Source organism: Bubalus kerabau, chromosome 17, assembly GCF_029407905.1.
Source record: "Bubalus kerabau isolate K-KA32 ecotype Philippines breed swamp buffalo chromosome 17, PCC_UOA_SB_1v2, whole genome shotgun sequence".
In the NCBI taxonomy this organism is placed as follows: domain Eukaryota; kingdom Metazoa; phylum Chordata; class Mammalia; order Artiodactyla; family Bovidae; genus Bubalus; species Bubalus kerabau.
Genome location: NC_073640.1, coordinates 42,374,691 through 42,397,867, shown reverse-complemented (window position 1 = coordinate 42,397,867; position 23,177 = coordinate 42,374,691). Strand labels below are relative to the sequence as shown.

At 40.5% G+C, this 23,177-nt stretch overlaps 1 protein-coding gene across 2 annotated transcripts in view; it reads left to right on the top strand.

Annotated features, from left to right (window-relative positions):
• The first annotated feature begins 6,189 nt into the window (after positions 1–6,189).
• Positions 6,190–23,177, top strand: part of IST1 (IST1 factor associated with ESCRT-III) — a 39,983-nt gene continuing 22,995 nt past the window's right edge. Inside the window, exon 1 of one of the 2 annotated variants that reach the window (XM_055553547.1) lies at positions 6,190–6,341. The gene's annotated coding sequence lies outside the window, so the exon portion shown is untranslated. The remainder of the gene's footprint in view (positions 6,342–23,177) is intronic. The other variant, XM_055553546.1, reaches the window with a different exon arrangement.

Sequence of the window (23,177 nt, the reverse complement as noted above, 5' to 3'; positions counted from 1 at the left end):
GCCAGGGATAGAGATACTGTTTTGAATAATTGGCAGGTTGTGGTACAATTCACATTGATATATTATAGGACCTAAATAATTAGACTGGACAGGACACAGGTGATGATTGCTGAATCCAAGAAATTGCTGAGTTAGAAGCAATTTTTCTAAGTGAAGCATATCATTTTTTAGCAAGACAGTGGCTTGATGACACTTTTCACTCATCTTTACTGTTATGGTTTGTTCAAGGGTGCAAAAATGTCAAGGATTCCAAAAGTTATGTAAATACACTATTACTGATGGCATGGGGAAATAGAAACTCCCAACACATTGGTGGTGATGGTGTAAATTGACACTTCCTCTTTGTAGGGTGATTTGGCAATATCTATCAGCATTAAAAATATACCTACACTTTGACCCAGTTCTTCTGCTTCTGGGAATTTACCCAATTTGTACAATCCACACAGGCAAATATTTAAGCATTGCAGTATTGTTTATACAGGCAAAATATTAGAAATAATGTAAACACCCATAAATAGAGCAGTGCTTAAAATATATGGTTCACATAAAATGGAATATTATGCAGCTCTTTAAAAGAATGAGAGTTATTGATAATTGCTGCTATAGTATAATCTCTGAGATATGTATCTTAAAGCAAGCTATAGTACTAAACAAGTTACAGTACAAGGTCAGCTCTCCATACCTAAGAGTTCTTCATCCATGCAGCCAGTCAACCTTGGCTTGAAACAATTGTGAAGAAAAATTGGAGAAAGTACCAAAAAGCAAAATTGAGTTTTCAGCTCACTGGCAACTATTTACATAGACTTTACATTGTATTGGGTATTATAAGTAAATCTAGAGATGATTTGGAGTAGATTGGAGGATTGTGTGAGGCTTCCCTGGTGACTCAGTGGTAAAGAATCCACCTGCAGTGTGAGAGAGACACGGGTTTGATCCCTGGGTTGAGAAGATCCCCTGGAGCAGGAAATGGCAACCCTCTCAGGTATTCCTATCTCAAGAATCCCATGGACAGAAGAGCCTGGCAGGCTACCATCCGTGGACTTGCACAGAGTCAGGTGTGACTGAGCATGTGTGCAAGGAGGATCATAGGTAGTATGTGAGAATATTAATACTACAGCACTTTACGCAAGGGACTTGAGATTTTGGTATCATTCAGGTTCCTGGAACCAATCTGCTGATACCAAGGGACAACTGTAGAATGTATAGTATGCTGCTGCTGCTAAGTCGCTTCAGTGGTGTCTGACTCTGTGCGACTCCATAGGTGGCAGCCCACTAGGCTCCTCTGTCCCTGGGATTCTCCAGGCAAGAACACTGGAGTGGGTTGCCATTTCCTTCTCCAATGCATGAAAGTGAAAAGTGAAAGTCAAGATGCTCAGTCGTGCCCGACTCTTAATGACCCCTGGTAGGACTGCAGCCTACCAGGCTCCTCTGTCCATGGGATTTTCCAGGCAAGAGTACTGGAGTGGGTTGCCATTGCCTTCTCTGGTATAGTATGCTACTACATATTTAAAAATAAGTCATATTTATGTATATGGCCTTACAGATAGTATCACTGGAAGGACTTCAATAGCATTAACATTGTCAGACACTGTTCTAAGAGCTGTTTATAACTGACACATTTAATTCTTATAACTTTATTAATGTAGGTGATATTATTCCCATTTTACATATGAAGAGCCTGAAGCATAGAGAGATTAAGTAACTTGCTCAAAGGCACAAGAATCTGGTAACAATGGTTACTTCCCCAGTCAAGAGACTGAAGGACTAAAGGTCAGAGAGACTTAATTTTTGCTGTCCATCTTTTTCAGCTGTGTGTGTGTGGTTTGCCATGTTTATGCATTACTTAAAAAATTATTTTTAAAATAACTTAGGAAAATGGTAAAAAGACTCTCATGAGTGCTGTTTACAAGACAGTCAATCTTATTTTCAAAGATGTGCCAATTAACATAACTTCTTAGCTTCCAAACAATGAGAAAGGTTGATAATGCCTACAGTTGGAGAGTAGGAGAAGCTGGACCCGAGGTAGATACAGTCATGGAAACTTTTTGGAGAGCAGTCTGGTGCTGGGTTGTGCTAGATTGCATGTGCTGCCATAACAAAGTACCACAAACTGGGTGCTTTAAACAACAGCCATTTATTGTCTCATAGTTCTGGAGGCTGGACAGTCTAGATCAGATTAGTAGGATTAGATCCTTTTGAGGGCTGTGAGGAAGAAACTGTTCAAGGCCTCTCTCCTAGCTTCTGGTGGTTTGCTGGCCATCCTGGGTGTTGCTCCATGCATAGACTCTTCTACCAGTCTCTGCCTTCATCTTCACATGGTTTTCTTCCCATACCTGTGTCTGTTTCCACATTTTATCCTTCTTTAGAGGTCACAAGTCATATTGGATTAGGGCCCACCCTAATGAACTCATTTTAATTTGACTACGTCTGTGAAGACCCTATCTCCAAGTCAAGTCACATTCTGAGATATTGGGGCTTAGAACTTCAACACATATATTGGTGGGGAGACATAATTCAACCCATAAATAACATGGGTATCCAAATTTCAAACATGCATACTCTTTAACCTTGCAATGCCACTTATGGGACTGCATCCTTAAGAAATAATCTGAAAGTATGCATAGATATTTTTAGAAGTATATCCACAATGGCACTTATTGGAATGTTGGAATCTACCTAAATATCAGTAAAAGATTGGCTAAATAATGATATACCTGCTTCCATTGTTAAAGATAATATGGATTGATATGCATTGATATAAAAAGATATGCAGAATATATTAAGTATAAAAAGCAGGTTTACCTAATATTGTGTAATAACCTAAATGGGAAAGAATTTTAAAAAGAATAGATATAGGTATATGTATGGCTCAATCACTTTGCTGTACACCTGAAGCTAATACAACATAGCTAATCAACTATGTGTGTGTGCTTAGTTGCTCAGTCATGTCCAGCTCTTTGCGACCCATGGACTGTAGCCTGCCAGGCTCCTCTGTCCGTGAGATTTTCCAGACAAGAATCCTGGAGCAGGTTGCCATTTCCTACTCCAGGGGATCTTCCTGACCCAGGATTTGAACCCGGGTCTCCTGCAGTGGCATGCATCCTTGACCACCATGGCACCTAAGAAGCCCTCTTATCAACTATACTCCAATATAAAATAAAAAGTTAAAAAAAAAAAAAAAGGTGATTTCAAGTACTTTACAACCTTGCATATCAATCCAGTAAGGAATAAAGATCTTTCCAACTTAAGATAAAAGCAAGTTTACTGAAGAAGTGAAGTGAAAGTTGCTCAGTAGTGTCTGACTTTTTGCGACCCCATGGACTAAATACAGTCCATGGAGTTCTCCAGGCCAGAATACTGGAGTGGGTAGCCTTTCCTTTCTCCAGGGGATCTTCCCAACCCAGGGATCGAACCTAGGTCTCCCACAATGCAGGCGGATTCTTCACCAGTTGAGCCACAAGGGAAGCCCAAGTGTACTGAATAGAGTACATACTGTTATCCTATTTGTGTTAAATTTTAAATAAATAAACTTTTGAATATATTCCAAAACTAACAATGGTATGGAGAGTGTGCATAGGCCTTTCAGTTTACTTTACATATATATTCTCAAACTAGTAAAAACAATAAACATATTTCTGTCCTTAAAAAACAGAGTATTGAAATCAGTCCATTTTATTCTGTTTTTAAACTAAATGCAGAACAGAATCAGAATATACTTGGGCTTCCCTGGTGGTCCAGTGGTTAAGACTATGGGTGCAGTTTCGATCCCTGGTTGGGGAACTAAGGTCCCCACATGCCATGTGGCACATCCAAATATATATATCTGTGTGTGTGCATATTAACTATATATATATATTTATATATATACTTATTGCTGAGATCTTAGCTTAGTCTGGTAGTTTCTGGGGGAAAACCTAATAATTCCCATTAAGACATATAATAGCCTAGTTGTGCACACACACTTCCTGTTTTCTGAACTATATGAAAGTTAAGTTGTAGACACCATGATCCTTTGGTTCTACACAGTCAGCATGCATTCTCCACTCAGTGACGTGATTATACCAAGGAAAATTAACAAGAATTCCATAATATCTATTATCTAGTACATATTCAAACTTCCCAAGTTGTTCTCCCAAATATGTATTTTTTTTTCCTAATCTGGATCCAATTGAATTTTATGCATTTCATTTGGTTATTGTATCTCTTAGCCCTCTTTCTGTAAAGCCAGTTTTCTTGAAGATGCCACATTTTCCATTTAATTCACTAGTATATTATTTAATTCTCTCCCATGACACAGCGGAGAAGGCAATGGCAACCCACTCCAGTACTCTTGCCTGGAAAATCCCATGGACGGAGGAACCTGCTGGGCTGCCATCTATGGGGTCGCACAGAGTCGGACACGACTGAAGCGACTTAGCAGCAGCAGCATGACACAGACGTCATTTGAAAATTTTTACAATGAACATTTTTTATTGTGGTAAAATACACATAAAAGCTACCATTTAAAAATTTTTAGTTGTACAGTTCAGTGGCATTAAGTACACTCACGGTTGTGTAACCATCACCACCATCCGTCACCAGAACGGTTTCATCATCCCAAACTGAAATTCTGTACTCATTAAACAGTAACTCCCCACTCTCCCTTCCCACACCATTCTACCTTCTGTCTTGAGCCGACGTCTTTAAATTCCTCAAATAACTAGAATCCTGCAGTCTTGACTCTTTGCGAGTCCATAGACTGTAGCCTGCCAGGCTTTTCTGGAGTGGGTTTCCCAACTCCCAACCCAGGGATCTAACTCATGTCTCCTGCATTGCAGGCAGATTCTTTTACCGTCTGAGCCACCAGGGAAGCCCATAAAAGACTATAAATTGGTTTCAGGCTATCTAAACAAGGTCCATATAACATGTGGTTGCTGTGTTTCTAAGCCTTTTTAGATCCAAGCAATTTGCTCACTTTTTTTTTAGACGCTATTGCTTTATTGCAGAATGGACTCAATTCTTATATGCATGCATTTACCAACAACAAAAATCCATACATTTTAAAGGAACCACGCACTGTATACTGAGGTTCTGAAAGCTGCTTCTAATTTAGAAATACTGGAAGTAGTTATAGAGACAGTACTTATAAATTCATATAAACCTCATATGGTTACTCTTAGTTCCATCTTTGTCAGATTGCTGCTGCTGCTAAGTCGCTTCAGTCGTGTCCGACCCTGTGCGACCCCATAGACGGCAGCCCACCAGGCTCCCCCGTCCCTGAGATTCTCCAGGCAAGAATACTGGAGTGGGTTGCCATTTCCTTCTCCAACGCATGAAAGTGAAAAGTGAAAGTGAAGTCGCTCAGTCGTGTCCGACTCTTAGCGACCTACCAGGCTCCTCCATCCACGGGATTTTCCAGGCAAGAGTACTGGAGTGGGGTGCCATTGCCTCATCACAATTTAGCAAACCACAATTTTGGTCTTGGTAGATGCACCCAGTACAGCAGGGGGCAGGATTACCTCCTTCTAGAAGCCAAGTGCTTAGGAAACCCCTTCTAACGTTAATCAGAGAGAATGGTTTTCAAGTTAAGCACAAAGATAACTAAAAGAAAGTTTTCTCTGAATACAGAGATAAGGTAAATTCCCAGAGAATGTGCTGCTGAGAGGAAATATTTTACTTAAAAAACTATCGGTATTCTGTTTGAAAGAGCAATCAGACTTGGTTTAAAAGCGGGGCAGGAGAGAGGCTGGACGACTAAGGAAGGAGGGCGAAGAGCCGGAAAGAGAGTCGTCAGCTGCCAGAGAAGAGTGGAAACCTGCTTAGCAGGTAATTTGACGAAATGAACCGAGACGCAGGAGGAAAGTCCCCGTGGCGAATGAAGTCGAGCAAGGGACGAAAGAAGGAGACTAACTCCGGATGTTTGGAAGGCCGTGCTGAAGCCGGTTTTTCCACGGACTGGAACAATCCCGAACAAGGCACTGGGCGCGGACTCGGAAAACAAGCCCCAGCTGCCAGCCTCCCCGCGCCCAGGGAGTAACCTGCGAAACCCTGGGCACTTCCCAGCAGGTGATTCTGTAGGCGTGACGAGTCTGCTCTCTCCTTCCGTGCCTCCGCCGCGGGAAGTAGTCCCCGGCTGCGCCGGCTCCGAAGGAATCTGGGCAGGGGAGCCGGAGGCCCTCAGGGGATGAGTCCTAGGAGCGGCGGGCGTGCAGCCAATCCCTGGAAAGAGGGCGTGGCTAACTCGGTTCCGCGGATTCCTCCGCCTGTGCGCGCTGTGCTGAGGCAGAGCGAGCCGCCATTTTGGATGCTGAGTCTTGGTTCCCAAGTGCGTCTCTGCCGTTTTCACGTCCGGATTTGGCCAGGTGAGTGGGCTTTTTCAGGGTCGAGCGTCTTTGTTTTCTTTCCCACGCTGCGCTCCGGGCTTATAAGTCCCTAGCCAGGGATTTGGACGCCTCTGAGGTGGCAGGTGAGGAGAAACAGAATGATCCTGGGTCAGGCCGGAGGTCGGGCCGGAGGGGCTGCGGCGCGGAAGGCCGCCGAAGGCCGGGCTCGGGGGCGTGGCAGGGCCGCGAGCAGCTTGGAGACCGCTAGTCGTGGATATATGACACCGCCAAACTTTCTTGTCCTCCCTGCTTCGAGCCATCTCTACCCCGGGGTGAAGCTGCCGCGGCCTGGGCTTTGGCACCCGACGCGGACAGGGCCGGGCCGGCGCTCTCGGCCACTCCCCTCACCCTATCTCTTCTGGCCCAGAGAGACTTCGGTTCGGTTGTGTCCCTCGTGCCCGAGGGAGTCCGCGTCCGAGCCGGGCAGCCTCCCCTGGGCGGCGCGGCCTCCAGGGAACGTACCTGGGGCCCCTGGGCGAAATTGCCCTTTTCTTTAGCGGAAGCAAAACGCGACCTTTGACCCCTTTCTCCGACCCCTTCTTGTCTGATGAGTGGTCTTTTGAGGAGCCTGTGGTCCTGTCCATGCGCCCCTCTTTCAGTTCTCATTGCTTCCCTTCCGCGGTGCTGCAGGTGAGAGGACTGGAAACTCGACCTGCATAAAGTTTTACAAGGATCGGGACCCAAGAGCGCCCGTTTAATAATTAGGTAATAGGAAAGAGAGTCACTTTCACTGTTTGTAGTAGTGAAACTGAAATTAAGAGCTGGTCATAGTTTTTCTATTATGCTAGCGTATTCATTATTTTTCTAAACTTTTTATTATGAAAATTTAAAGCCAAGGTAAAGACTAATGAATTCCCTCCTCACCCAGCTTCATCAACGATTATTTTCTTGCCAATCTTGTTTCATTTATACCCCCATTATGTATTCGTTTAATAAAGTAATAGTTAATATATGTGTCGTCGTCGCCCCACCAATCCCCGCCCCGCGCAAGTAGTAGCCTTTTTGACTCCTGTAACTTAGGAGAAATTTCCACCGGAAATTTTGTTTTTACAGCTTTCTCAACACCCCATCTTCTGGGATAGGAGGACTTAGTAATATCCTTTTATTCGAAGATAAAAGATTGTTTTGAAACCTTAATGTTTATTATATTTTAAAGTCACCCAGTTTCGTAAGTCTTGTGTTACTGTTCTGTCCAGATTGTTTTCGTTCTTCCTATCTTCCTTTGCCTCTGGAATTTCAGTGATTGGGAGCCCCAGAATCCCCAATTCTTTATAGTCTACTTAATTTAAGGTTTCATTCCTTTAAAATCATTTCCCTGGTAACTCAGCTGGTAAGGAATCCTCCAATTCAGGAGACCCTACTTTGATTCCTGGGTCAGAAGATGCGCTGGAGAAGGGATAGGCTACCCACTCAAGTTTTCTTGGGCTTCCCTGGTGGCTCAGCTGGTAAAGAATCCGCCTGTGATGTGGGAGACCTGGATTCGATCACTGGGTTGGGAAGATCCCCTGGAAAAGGGAAAGGCTACCCACACCAGTATTCTGGCCTGGAGATTTCCATGACTGTATAGTCTGTGGGGTCGCAGAGAGTCGGACACAACCGGGCGACTTTTCACTTTTCCTTTAAAATCACAATTAAGTCCCATTTGACACAAAGTCTATCCTGATTTAAAAATAGAACTAGAAGAGAATATAAAGAAATAATTTAAAATACAGAAAAAGTAGAATACACATGAATACTAACTTCAGCATTATTTTATATGGTAAATATAAAAAAGATTGGGAAATTATTAAAAATGGTTACTCAATGTAGTATTAGGCAGCCATTAAAGTATAATACTAAAGACTGTAGCAGATACGATGTTAAGTGATAAAAGAATTCACTAGTGATTGGAGTCCATGATTACAACTTTGTAAAAGTATGCCTTAAGAGAAACTCTTGGTGAAAGTATGCCCAACGAATTTTTTGTATTGCTTTTTATATTTTATTGAGAAACAAGATAAAGGTACTGTCATAATGTCTTATGAATTTCAATATTTATAGCTCCTTCTGGAAAATCTTGATGGTCTCTGAAGTCTGTACTTTTCTTGTGAGTTATACATGATACTGCTGGTTTTGTGGTCTTTTATTAAATTTTCAATCTTGGTTAGATTGGTCACTGATGATTTTAGTACAATTTGAAAATATAGGAAACAACATTTCTGTATGTGAAATGGTTTTAAGAATTGGGCTGTATTATTGTGGAAATGTCTTCTAGCTTGTTTGTACTTTTATGTCACTTATTCATATCTGCAATGCCTAAATCATACCTGAATCTGTTCATATCACTTATACGAAAGAGGTATTCAGGATAAATAAAATAATACATGTCAAATACAGTTTTCCTATATACTAAAAAATGGCATTCTGTGTACTGTAGACTGTTGCCTCCCTTCCCAGATTGGTTCTTTTGGCACTACAAGACTCTAAAGTTGGTTTCTTGGAACTTAATGGTTTATTTTGCTATTTTTTGGCTACTTTAAAGTTTTCAGGATTACTGTCTCTGGGCAGCTTCACTAATTTGGGAAGCTGTTGTGAGCTGCAACAGTCTCTCCCTTCTCTGTCCAGGGGTAACATGAGGAATGGCCCAATCCATGGTTCTACACTTTCCTTTATTCAGAATGGAGAGTTTATCCAGTTTTAAAAGGCTCCTGAAGCTGGGTGATAAAAGAAGGACTAGATCAGTTTGTTCCAACTTTAAGGACTGGAGTAAAATGAAGGATTTGAAAGAGCCCAGAAGAGAACATGAGGTTGCTGACCAATGTGTGACATAATGGTGATGTAATTAAAATACTGAGAAGTAGTTTCACAATCACTAGTTCGTAATCCTTTTATAAGATTTATAGTTTCCTTTTTTAATTTTTGGCTGCGCTTGGTCTTCGTTGCAGTACATGGGCTTCTCGTTGTGGTGGCTTCTCTTGTGGAGTGCATGGGCTCAGTAGTTGTGGTGTATAGGCCTAGTTGGCTCAAGGCATGTCGAATCTTCCCAACCAGACCAGGGATTGGACCTGTATCCCCTGCATTGGCAGGTGGATTCTTAACCGCTGGACCACCAGGGAAGTCCCTGTAACGATTATGTTATAGATGTTTATGTGTCTTATAGTTGTTTTTGTGTCACTTACCCCATTAAACTGTGAACTCCATAAAACACTAGGGTATTACTTAAGTGTCTGTTGTCTCCATCTGCTTGGCACAGTACTTGATAGAATGTGTGCATGTGTGCATGCTCAGTTGTATCTGACTCTTTGGGACTCCATGGACTGTAGCCTGCCAGGCTCCTCCAGGCAAGAATACTGGAGTGAGTTGCCGTTTACTACTCCCAGGGAACTTCTGGACTCTGGGATCAAACCTAAGTCTTCTGCATTGGCCGGCAGTTTCTTTACCACTGAACCGCCTGGGAGGCCCTACTTGATAGCCACACTCAAAAATGTTTGATGAGTGGATGAATGGCAGTAAAAATCTTGAGGTACAAAATGAGTTTAGAATAAGCTCTGAATCAAATGACAGTTTTAAATTAGGTATTGGGCAGTATTAGTATGTGGTAATATATATGTGTACTCACATATACATGTATTTATATATGTTTTTTCCTGTATATAATTATTTGTATATGTATAAAATAGTGACTTGACCAGAATAGTTTATTTACTTTTAGGTTATTCCTAAAATTAGTATTCTGAATCATTCAGGATACAAAGTTGATGGTAGCTTTGGAAACACAAGTTCAAATCCTGAATTGGAAGAATTCTGTGGCGGTTCAGGGGTTAGGACTTGGTGGTTTTACTGCCAGGACATGAGTTGGCTCCCTGGTTGAGGAATTAAGATACTGCAAGCTTCGAGGCAGGGCCAAAAGAAAAAAAAAATCCTGAAATGATAATTAAATTGACCTTTTTTATTAGATAAGCTTTGAGTCTAATTTTTTTTTACATATATTGATAATTATTTTGGACATGTCCTAAATAAAAATAATAGTTAATACCTTGTGGCTTAGTGTCATTGTCCTTAATGATTAGTTTTTGTAGGAGTCTGATTTCTGAAAGTTGAAAATCCTCAGAACTCAAGTTGACAAAGTATTTTGGCAAATTATTTTCCTTTCCTTAAATCTAAAACAAAACTAGACTCTGTAAGTTTGTGGAACTCAAAAAAAGACTTATTTTTAGTTAAATTTCCTATTAGCATAATAAACTAGTGACAGCTTTGTACTAAGTACTGTACGAGACAGTGTGGGAATAACAGTGGGACCTTAGAAATAGTATGTGCTTTGAGAAGAGTCAGACATGGCATACTAAAGGCAGCAGCTAGCTTGAGAAGAGCTAAACTGATTACAGCTGAAATCCTCCAGTGAGGTTGAAACAGTTAAAGCAAGGGAAAACAGATGCAAATATATATTTAACTTTTAATTTTAATCCAAAAGATATAAAATATGTAATAATGGAGTATAACCTTTAAAAATTGTGAGCCACTGTATTGTATACCTGTAACTTATATTGTACATCAAGTATTCTTCATTTTTTTTTTTTCCCTAAATTTAGCAATTGTGGCACTTTAGCTTAGCTGCACTGAGACATGTGGAATCTTCCCAGACCAGGGATTGAACCTGTGTCTCCTGCATTGGCAGGCAGATTCTTAACCACTGGACTACCAGGGAAGTCCTAGTCTTCAGTTTTTAAAAAGTTCATTTATCAGCTAATCTTTATTTTTAAATCGTTTAATTTTGGCTGCTCTGGGTCTTCATTGCTGTGCACTGGCTTTCTCTAGTTGCAACGAGCAGGGGCTACTCTGGTTGCATTGTGCTGGTGTCTCATGACAGTGGCTTCTCTTGTAGCAGAGCATAGGCTCTAGGGCCTTCGGGCTTCAGTATTTGTGGCACGGTGGGCTTAGTTGCCCCACAGCTTGTGGGATCTTTGTGCACCAGGGATTGAACCCATGTCCCCTGCATTGGCAGGTGGATTCTGAACTAGTGGGCCACCAGCTATTAGCTAATAACCTATCAGCTAATCTTTAGATGATTAGACCTTTTCTTTTAGTATGAGTCTGTTGACTGGAGTTTTACTTATTTTTTTGCCACCTTCCAGGTGGTACTTGCAGGATCTTAGTACCCCCACCAGGAATTGACTCTGGCTCTAGTCAGTGAAAAGTGTGGAGTCCTAGCCATTGGACCTCCAGGAAATGCCCTAAAATCCACAAATTTTCATTTAATCCTCATACTAGCTTTTTGAGGTATGTTGTTGTTTTTGGACACTCAGTCTAGTGTCCTCCTCTTTTGTGACTCCTTGGACTGTAGCCCGCCAAGCTCCTCCAGGCAAGAATACTGGAGTGGGTTGCCATTTCCTTCTCCAGGAGATCTTCCTGACCCAGGGATCATGCTTGGCAGGTGGATTCTTTACCACCTGAGCCATCTGGGAAGCTCTTGAGGTGTGAGGGTTCATGTAAATATTGGTGCTAAGTTTCCTGAAGTGTTTGATAGAATTTCCTTAAATGTTTAATAGAGAAGCCACTTGGACCTGGATTTTCTTTTGGAATGGTTCTTAATGTTAGATTCAATTTTTGTCATGTGTAAGGGGCAGTTATATTTTGTATTTCTTTTGAGTCCGTTTAAAAAAAATACTTATTTTACTTTTTGGTTGCGCTGGGTCTTCATTGCTGCACTTGGGCTTTCTCTAGTTTTGATGAGTGGGGGCTACTTTTAGTTGTGCTGCATGTACTTCTCATTGTGGTGGCTTCTCTTGTTTTGAAGGACAGGTTCTAGGCTTTTGGGCTTCGGTAGCTGCAGCATGAGGGCTCAGTAGTTGTCACTCAAGGGCCCTAAGAGTGCTCAGGCTTCAGTGGTTGTGGTGCACTGGCTTAGTTGCTCCGTGGCATGTGAAATCTTCCAGCCCAGGGACCAAACTCATGTCCCCTGCATTGGTAGGCAGATTCCTAGTCACTGTACCAGCAAGGAAGTCCAGCTTTTTTTTTTTTAATTGTAGTTGTCTTACAATGTTGTGTTAGTTTCAGATGTACTGCAAAGTGATTGCCATTCATATATTTACTTTTTCAGATTCTTTCCGTTATAGGTTATTACAAATGTTGAATATCGTTCCTTTATGCGTCAGTTTTGGTAAATTGCATTTCTAACAGATTTGTCCATTTTGTCTCATTGTTGAATTTATAGGTGTAAGTTAGTAATACCTGTGTGTACTTGTGTTCAATTGTGTCTGACTCTGTGACCCCATGAAATGTAGCGCTTCAGGCTCCTCTGTCCATGGAATTTTCCAGGGAAGAATACTGGAGTGGGATGCCATTTCCTATTCCAGGGACTCTTCGTAACCCATATCTCTTGAGCTCCTGCATTGGTTGGCAGATTCTTGACCACTGCATCATTTGGGAAGCCCAAGTTAGTAATAATGTCCCTTTTAATATTTATAGGCCCTGTAATAATATCCCTCTTTTTCAGTCCTGATACTACTGGTAACGTGTGTGTCCCCCACCACTTCCGTCCTTCCTCTTTCCAAAGAACCTGTGTTTGATTTCATTGATTTTCCTCTTTTTAGTTTCATTGGTGTTTACCTTTTAATTGTTTCTTTCTGCTTGCTTTGGGTTAATTTTTCTCTCTTTACAGTTACTTGTGGAAGTTTAGTTTACTAATTTGAGACCTTTGTTTTCAGGGGCGGGGGGGCATACTAATTTGAGACCTTTCTTTTCGGGGGCGGGTAGGGGGGGCAGGAAGTAGAAAAGAATAACTTTATTGCTCTGTCAGCCAAAGAGAGAGACACCAGGCTTCTGCCTTGAAAAACTGCCCCTCAGACCTTCCTTCTTTTCTAATGTGAGCATTTAAAATTGTAAAATTTCCCCAAGCACTGCTTTAGCTTCACACACACATTTTGATGTTATATTTTAATTTTCATTTTCTTGCAGTTTAAACTTTAAAAAATAATTTCCACTTGAAACTTCCTCTTTGACATGTATATTTAGAAGTATAGTGTTTAATTTACAAGTGTTTGGAGATTTTCTGTTATCTTTCTTATTACTGATTTTAGGTTAATTTCCATTGCAGTTAAAGAATATACCTTGTTGGACTTCAGTTCTGTTTAATTTGTTAGAGCTTGTTTTGTAACCCAGGATGTGGTCTGTGTTCATAAATGTTGCCTGTGCATTGCTGTGTTGAGTGGAGTGTTCTGTAAATGTCAGTGAGATATAGTTGGTTATTATTGGGTTTTAGTTCTGTACTCTTGCTGGTATTCTGTCTGCTAGTTTAAGAAATTTCAAAGGGAAATATGTTAAGTGTCCAACTTCAACATATTTGTTGAAGTGTTAAGGATTTGTTTCTTTGTCCTGTCCTGTCTGTCTTTTGTTGTTTCTTGTATTTTGAGGCTTTATTGTGCATTCACTATTAGGTTGTTACATTTTATTTTTGAATTCACCCTTCTGTGATTATGTAATATCCCTTTGTATCCCAGTTTTTCTTGCTAAAGTCTACTTTGTCTAACAGTATAGCCCCTTCTGCTTTTTTAAAAGTTGAAGTATTATTGATATATAACCTTATATTAGTTTCAGGTGTGCAACACAATGATTTGATATTTGTATGTATTGCAAAATTATTACCGCATTAAGTTTTTGTTGTTCAGTCTCTAAGTTGAGTCCAACTCTGCGACACCAGGCTTCCTTGTCCTCCATCTCCTGGAGTTTGCTCAAATTCATGTCCTTTGAGTCAGTGATGTCATCAGTAAGTCTAGTTAACATCTGTCACCATAGATAGTTACAGTTTTTTCTTCTTTTGATGAGAACTTTTAAGATTCATTCTCTTGGGATTTCCCTGGCAATCCAGTGGTTAAGACGCTGCATTTCTATTGCAGGGGGTGCAGGTTCAATCTCTGGTTGGGGAACTTAAGATATCACATCCCACATGCCCGACAGCAGGGCCAAAAAAATGAAAAAAAAAAAAAAAATTTTTTTTTTCTTAATAGCTTTGTAATTTGTTGTTGTTGCTCAGTTTTCTCTGACTGTGACCCCTTGGACTGCAGCATGCCAGGCTTCCCTGTCCTTCACCATCTCCCAGAGCTTGCTTAGACTCATGTTCACTGAGTCGGTGATGCCATCCAGCCATCTCGTCCTCTGTCATCCCCTTCTCCTCCTGCCCTCAATCTTTCTCAGGATCAGGATCTTTTCCAGTGAGTTAGCTCTTCGCATCAGGTGGCCAAAATATTGGAGCTTCAGCATCAGTCCTTCCAATGAATATTCAAGGTTGATTTCCTTTAGGATTGACTGGTTTGATCTCCTTGCTGTCCAAGGGACCCTCAAGAGTCATCTCCAACCCCACAGTTCAAAATATGTAATACAGTATTAATCATAGTCACCATACCACATTGTACATAACATCCCATGACTCATTTACAGTATTTTATAACTGGAAGTTTGTAATGAAATGGGTGGAGGGGGTTGAAAGGTACAACTTTCAGCTTTCTTTTGACTACTGTTTGCATGATATACTTTTTTTCATCCTTTTAACCTTCCTACATTATCGATGTGAATTTAATCTGTTTGATCATTTTTTGAACCATCTGGTAAGCCTAGTTAACATCTGTCACCATACATAGTAACAATTCTGACAATCTGTTCTTTAAATTGTCATATTTAGATCATTTCTACTTATGTAATTTTAGCATATTTGAATTTGGGCCTGCCACTTTATTATTTGTTTTATGGTTTTCATTTCTCTTTCTGCTTGCATGCCTTATCTTGGGTTATTTGAACAGTTTAGTCATCAAGTTTAAAATTTGTCCAGCTTTTTAGTCTTTTTTGGATATAGTATGTTTTCCTAGTCAATCTAGGAATTATAGTGGACATACTTAACTTTTCACAATCTACTTAGTATTTTATCACTTCTTGTGGAATATATTAATAGAAATATCATGTAGGTCCCTTTACCTTGCTCCCTACCCCTTTATACCATTATGTTGTGGTTATCTTATGTATTATGTTTACATGTGTTGAAAAAAACCCATCAGTGTTATTAGTTTTGCTTTTAACTGTCAAATACATTTTAAGAGACTGAAGAGAACAGTCTTCTATTGTATTTACCCAGATATTTGCCATTTCTGTAATGTAAGATATAAATATTTGCCATTTCTTCCTTTATTTTAGTGTTCCATGTTTTCTTATTAATATTCCCTCATCTGAGAGTGACTTGTGTGTGTGTGCTGAGTAGTATCCGACTCTTTGCGACCTAATGGACTGTAGCCTACCAGGCTCCTTTGTCCATGGGAGTTTCCCAGCAAGAATACTGGAGTGGGTTACCATTTCCTCCTCCAGCGGGTATTCCTGACTCAGGGATGGAAGTTGCATCTCCTCTGTCTCCAGCATTGGGAGGTAGATTCTTTACCACTGAACTACCTGGGAAAACCAGAGAATGACTCATTTCCCCTGTATTTCTGAAGGGTATTTTCACTGGGTATAGAATTCTGGGTTGACAGTTCTTTTCTGGTCATACTTCCTTTTGGCCTCTGTGGTTTCTGATGGGAAGTCTTATTATTTGAATAGATGATCTATAGGTAATGTGTTTTTCTTTGGCTGCTTTCAGTATTTTAAAATTTGTCTTTAGTTTTCATCAGTTTGATTAAGATGATTCTGAGCATACATTTCTTTGGGATTATTCACTTCAGAGCTGTCTGAGTTTTTCAGTCTGTAGATTTATTTATTTTGCTAAATTTGGAGAGTTTTCACCCAATATTTTTCCAAAAGTTTTTGGGTACCAAACTGTTTCTCCCATCCTTCTGATATTCTGATGATGCAATATTAGACCCTTTGCTATTTCTACAGATATCTGAGACTTTGATCACTTTTTTCAGTGTTTTTTTAAAATCTCTTTTTCAGATGAATACTTAGTATTGATCTATGTTCAAGTGCATTGGCACTTTCCATTGTCATTTCCTTTCTGCTGTCCAGCCCATAGGGTGAGTTTTTAACATTTTTTAAAAACAGATTTTATTTATTTTTGACTGTGCTGGGTCTTTAATGCTGTGTTGGCTTTTCCCTAATTGAGGCAAGCTGGGGCTACTCTCTTGTTGCTGTGTGCGAACTTCTCATTGAGGTGGCTTCTTTTGTTCTGGAGCACAGGCTCTAGAGCATGCAGGCTTCAGTAGTCGCAGTTCCCCAGCTCTAAAGCACAGGCTCAGTAGTTGTGGTGCACAGGTTTAGTTGCTCTGTGGTATATGGGATCTTCCCAGGTCAGGGATCAAACCCATGTCTCCTGCATTGACAAGCAGATTCTTTACCACTGAGCCACCAGGGAAGCCCCTCTTTTGATTATTGTATTTTTCAGTTTTAAAGTTTGTTTCCTCAGGAATTCCCTGGTGATCAAGTGGTTCTGACTCGGTGCTTTCACTGCCAGGACCTGGGTTTAGGGGCTGGGTTTGATCTCTGTTTGAGGAACGAAGATCTCGCAAGGTGCACACAGGGCCAAAAAAACCTATTTCCTCTTGATGTTTTTTGTTTCTTTACTGAGATTTTCTAGTCATTCAAGAGTATTTGCCCTTACTTGTTGCAGTGTTTTCTAAATTTATTTTTTATTGAAGTGTGGTTGAATTGTTGAAATATTTTTACAGTAGCTGCTTTAAAGCATTTGTCAATTAATTCCAGCAACTGTATAATCTCAGCATTGATGTACGTTGATTGTTTTTTCTGTGAGTTGACTTTACTGATTTGGTGTATTTCACTCAGTCTGTCCCCACCAGGGATCCTCTTTCTGGCTTTTCAAGACAGGACTAGAGAGTTGAGCTTCTCTTGCTGTTCATACTTTGCTGTGTCAGTGCTCACTTCTGGTTTCAGCCTTGCATCTAGGAAATACCAGAGGGAAAAACTAATAACTCACTGCCACTTTATTGGTGTATCAAATTTGGTCTCTGCTGCTGCTGCTAAGTCGCCCCAGTCGTGTCCAACTCTGTGCGACCCCACGGACAGCAGCCCACCAGGGTTACCCTCGTCCCTGGGATTCTCCAGACAAGAACACCAGAGTGGGTTGCCATTTCCTTTAGCTTCTATTATTTACTTTTCAGAATCCTCAAAAAGCTGCTCCATATATGCTTTTCAGGATTTATAGCTTCATTCAGTGAAAGGAATTGAACCTAGAACCCTCCCTGTTCTTTGCTTTTTTTTCTTCTGCTTTTAAGGACTATTCGTGTTGCTATTGGAGAGGGAAATGGCAACCCACTCCAGTGTTCTTGCCTGGAGAATCCCAGGGACGGGGGAGCCTGGTGGGCTGCTGTCTTTGGGGTCGCACAGAGTCGTACACGACTGAACGACTTACTTTCATCTTTCACTTTCATACAATGGAGAAGGAAATGGCAACCCACTCCAGTGATCTTGCCTGGAGAACCCCAGGGACAGGGGAGTCTGGTGGGCTGCCGTCTATGTGGTTGCACAGAGTCGGACACAACTGAAGTGACTTAGCAGCAGCAGCAGTTGCTATAAGTGTATATAGCTAGTTCATTAATTCTGTTGGCTGGATAGTATTCTGTCACGTTTGTTACATTTTATCTTTCTTTTTGTAATGGAGACTTGGCATTCCTCCACCTCCTTACTACCACAGAATCCATATACCTGTGTCTTCTTGGCTTCTGTACAAATTTCCTTGGGGGTATATGTCCAGGAATAGAATTGCAGGATCCTAAGGTATATGTGTACATTTACTCTTAAGACATACATATTATTAAATACTAATAGGCTAATACAGTTAGAATACTGATAGATGAATAGAATATTATTTAACCTTAAATGGAAGAAAGTTCTTTGATGTGCTACAACATGGGCTGTTGGAGTATGTTAATATTAGTACTCACACACACATATATATATATGTTTGTTTATCCATTCTTGTTTCATTGGACAGATTGTTTCCACTTTTTAGCTATAATGAATAATGCTGCTATGAACATGGGTGTACAAATTATGTTTCTTTCAAGAAATAAGATGTTCAAGAATTGTCTTGAGGATTAATCTTCATTATTTATGCCTTTTTGCCTGTTTCAGTACAATAGAATATTTAGTGTCCTGCAGAACCTTAGGCTTGAAAGGGACTTTAGAGATTATATTGAAATAACTTAAATTATGTTCCTGTATTATTGTAGAAACACCATTTAGCTTAAGTTTTCTAGCTTGGTTAACAAGTCTTAGTACAGTGTGAACCAGAGGTTGCTTTGTTAGATCTAGTTTCTGGCTTCTTTGGTCTTGTGTAAAAATCAAGTCTTTGGCTGGGTATCTTCTGTTTTCTCCTCCAAAGCCACATACTTTTTTCTCTCCTCTGATCTATATCCCTGGAGGCTCATTCATGTGTACTGTGTGTGTGGGCCCCTTTGCTTCCTGGCTTCCAGTTAAGGAATAGATGGACCTACAGGAGGAATGAGGTGCAAATTGCACCTCCACCAGTGTAATTCTTTGCTGGTGGCCCTTTCTGGATAGCTACCTTCCCCAGGTTCCACTTCTTCATCTTGCCCATTCAGGCCTAGATGTATTTATGGTTCTGGGGCAATTCATTATCCTTTGTTCTTTTCTTTAAATGTTACCCACATCTTTATAAGTAGTATCTTTATTGAATTCTCCTCACTTTAACCAGGTGTGGATACTGTGTGTTTCTAGCTGGTACCCTGATTGTTAGACTCCTTTAAAGGGGCCTTATGATTTTACTTTTGTAAATCTGAAAGATGTTATTCCTGAATCATCAGATTAGTAATTTAGGTTTATTTTTATCTACTTTCTGTAGTAGGTTTACAGTAGGGTTTTGAGGGGAGAGAAAGTCTCTCCTCACATTCCCAGCCAAAAGACTCACTGTGAAATATAGACACCTCTTCAGGATTTTCAACTTCCTTCGCAATGTTGGATTTATATTTGTAGCATAAAACATTCGGTTCCTCTTTCAGGGAATTTTAGCACCTAAGTCCCTGATCGTGTGATTGATTGGGTTCCTTTTGTTCCCATGCTGTTTGAGCATGGTCCCAAACTAGCATTTGTAGATGTTGACCCATCTTTGACAAATATGTGAAATAGAGGTGTCTTTATACCCTCCAGAGTTTCTTCATGTTACTAAAGCTACGCTTTATTACCTGTCTCTTTGTGTTGTGTCTTTCAGTGTCTAGCCACTTTAGTTACCTATTCTGATGATGTTTACTGAGGAGTTAACATTTTACTTTTCTAAGGAGGCAAATGAATTTATATTACTTGCTTTTTGATAGAAATTCCAAATTCCATCTGAGGTAGATTTGGTTTTAGTGTTAGTCCAAATTCCTTAGATTTGAAAAGAGTTTACATATAGGTGTTGACTAAAAAATATGCACAACTTGAGAGTTGCTAGTTAAGTTTTATTTGGGGCAAAATGATGACTGCAGTCCAGGAGATAGCACCTCAGTTCCGAGAGACTGTTCTAAGGAGGCAGGAGGGGAAATGAGGCTATGAACAAGTTTGTAACACTCAACTGAATTCATTCCTTTCATATGCACCTCATCTACCCAGGGCTAAATTGTTGCCTTGCTCACCTGAAGGAGTGGCAGATGGCTGCTTTTTGGCATCAACATCCCCCTCCCCCCTGCCCAGCAGTCACCTTTGGAGGGGGGGTGGTAGCATCTGTTGGATGGCAGTTTCTGGAGCCCTCATTCGCATTTGGAGGCCAGAAATCACTGATGGCCATGACATTTCTTGTTTATTGATAGGGCAGGAAGTATTTTCATTTCCTAGCTCCTCCCCATGGCAATAGTTCTCTGTATTCTTGCCACCTTTTCTTAATCTCTTCAGCTTCTGTTAGGTCCATACCGTTTCTGTCCTTTATTGTACCCATCTTTGCATGAAACTATACAAAAAAGATCTTCACTACCCAGATAATCACGATGGTGTGATCACTCACCTAGAGCCAGACATCCTGGAATGTGAAGTTAAGTGGGCTTTAGAAAGCATCACTACAAACAAAGCTAGTGGACATGATGGAATTCCAGTTGAGCTATTTCAGATCCTAAAAGATGATGCTGTGAAAGTGCTGCACTGGATATGCCAGCAAATTTGGAAAACTCAGCAGTGGCCACAGGACTGGAAAAGGTCAGTTTTCATTCCAATCCCAGAGAAAGGCAATGCCAAAGAATGCTCAAACTACTGCACAATTGCACTCATCTCACACGCTAGTAAAGTAATGCTGAAAATTCTCCAAGCCAGGCTTCAACAGTATGTGAACCATGAACTTCCAGATGTTCAAGCTGGATTTAGAAAAGGCAGAGGAATCAGAGATCAAATTGCCAGCATCCACTGGATCATCGAAAAAGGAAGAGAGTTCCAGAAAAACATCTACTTTTGCTTTATTGACTATGCCAAAGCCTTTGACTGTGTGGACCACAACCAACTGTGGAAAATTCTGAAAGAGATGGGAATACTAGACCACCTGAGCTGCTTCTTGAGAAATCTGTATGCAGGTCAGGAAGCAACAGTTAGAACTGGACACGAAACAACAGACTGGTTCCAAATCAGGAAAGGCTGATACATGTCAAGGCTGTGTATTGTCACCATGCTTATTTAACTTATATGCAGAGTACATCATGAGAAACACTGGGCTGGAGGAAGCACAAGCTGGAATCAAGATTGCCGGGAGAAATATCAATAACCTCAGATATGCAGATGACACCACCCTTATGGCAGAAAGTGAAGAGGAACTCAAAAGCCTCTTGATGAAAGTGAAAGTGGAGAGTGAAAAAGTTGGCTTAAAGCTCAACATTCAGAAAACTAAGATCATGGCATCTGGTCTCATCACTTCATTGCAAATAAATGGGGAAACAATGGAAACAGTGACAGACTTTATTTTCTTGGGCTCCAAAGTCACTGCAGATGGTGACTGCAGCCATGAAATTAAAAGATGCCTACTCCTTGGAAGAAAAGCTATGACCAACTAGACAGCATATTAAAAAGCAGACATTACTTTGCCAACAAAGGTCCATCTAGTCAAAGATATGGTTTTTCCAGTAGTCAGGTACAGATTAGAAAGCTGGACCATAAAAAAAACTGAGTGCTGAAGAATTGATAGTTTTGAACTATGGTGTTGGAGAATACTCTTGAGAGTCCCTTGGACACAAGGAGATCAAACCAGTCAATCCTGGTTTGGAAATCAGTCCTGAATATTCATTGGAAGGACTGATGGTGAAGCTGAAACTCCAATACTTTGGCTACCTGATGTGAAGAGCTGACTCATTGGAAAAGATCCTGTTGCTGGGAATGATTGAAGGTGGGAGGAGAAGGGGATGACAGAAGATGAGATGGTTGGATGGCATCACCGACTCAATGGACATGAGTTTGAGTAAACTTCTGGAGTTGGTGATGGACAGGGAGGCCTGGCATGCTGCAGTCCATGGAGTTGCAGAGTCGGACATGACTAAGCAACTCATCTGAATTGAACCCCATGGTGATAAATTTGACCATATTTGGGAGACATTTCATGACTTTTTTTTTTTCGTCCCATGGTCCTGGGAGGCTCATCCCAGGTCAGGGAAAACATCTTCGTTGATATGTCACTACAGCTGTTAATTTCCTAATCAATGGACTTAGGCCCATTTATAAATAAAAAAAGAGTCTCTGTATATAGGATCCAGGAGTTATTTCCCTTGTTGCCTCTTCCCATACCTCGAATCACACTACTGCAATTATTCTGTGTTATAAATGTGATCTATTTGTTCAAGATGTTCTGTTATCATTAATTTGGATGAAGGCCTGATTATGCATCATATAGTACAGAAGACTGCAATCTTATAAACACATTACAAGTAATAACAGTTAATAACATGATTAAAGTTTCAGATAGGGATTTAAGCCATGAGCTTTCAGAACCAAATCATCTTCCTAAAACAGCACCCATTAGAGGATTCATCTGGTATATAAACAACATTCAGTTTGAATTATAGCACAAGTGCCCCTTGAGATGCTGTAAGGATAGTAAGGGCCATATGATTTTGTAAGACAGCTTTTCTTATCACAGAGACCTCAATTTCATGGGCTAATAGCCTGGTTGCATTAATCATTTAAAGCCTTTTGAGTGAATTTTGGTAAGGCTTCAATGTGAGAAATAACATTTTCCAGTCACTCTACAGAAGGTGGAAAAATAGCTGCTAAGTGATCATACCAGTGAAATAGAGATCTCTTGGTCCATCAAGTTCGTATTGATGGTAAATTTGCTGGGGTCATATCTAAGTTTGTACATAAGTGGCCTTGAACCAGGGGAATCCTAAAGTATACCTTCCTAGCCAGTCTGGTGGAAGCCAGGGTCATAGATTGGACCCACAAAGCCATTTAGTTCTGTTAGGTGCCAACCAGTGTATTTCTGGTCTTCTAACCCAATCTGTTCCATATCAATCACTGTCTTTTACGAGAAATGGTACATTGGCAGTTTTCATAATACAGCCTAATTTTATAGTGCTATTAGGTTGATTATCTTTGGTATGATATAATTGTTCTCAGCATAAGGGTGGCCTTTAGGATAAACGACCATAGCCTGGTGTTAGCCAGATAAACCCATCCCATAACTGAGGAAGCATCTTTCTTAATAGTCTAGAGTTTACTTTTTCTCTTTTTTTGACTAGGATTTAGCCTGTTGCTCTTATTGAGCTTGAGTAACCTTAAGGGAAAATTCATATTTATGGCCAGGGTCAGAATAAATATGTTTATTTGGCCAAATGAGTTGGTCTTATCTAATGATTATCAGTAGTAGCCCAGACAGAGCTATAATTCCTTTCTTCTAAAATAAAGTTTTTAAGAGCTAGCCAGTCAGAGCCTTGGAGGGGA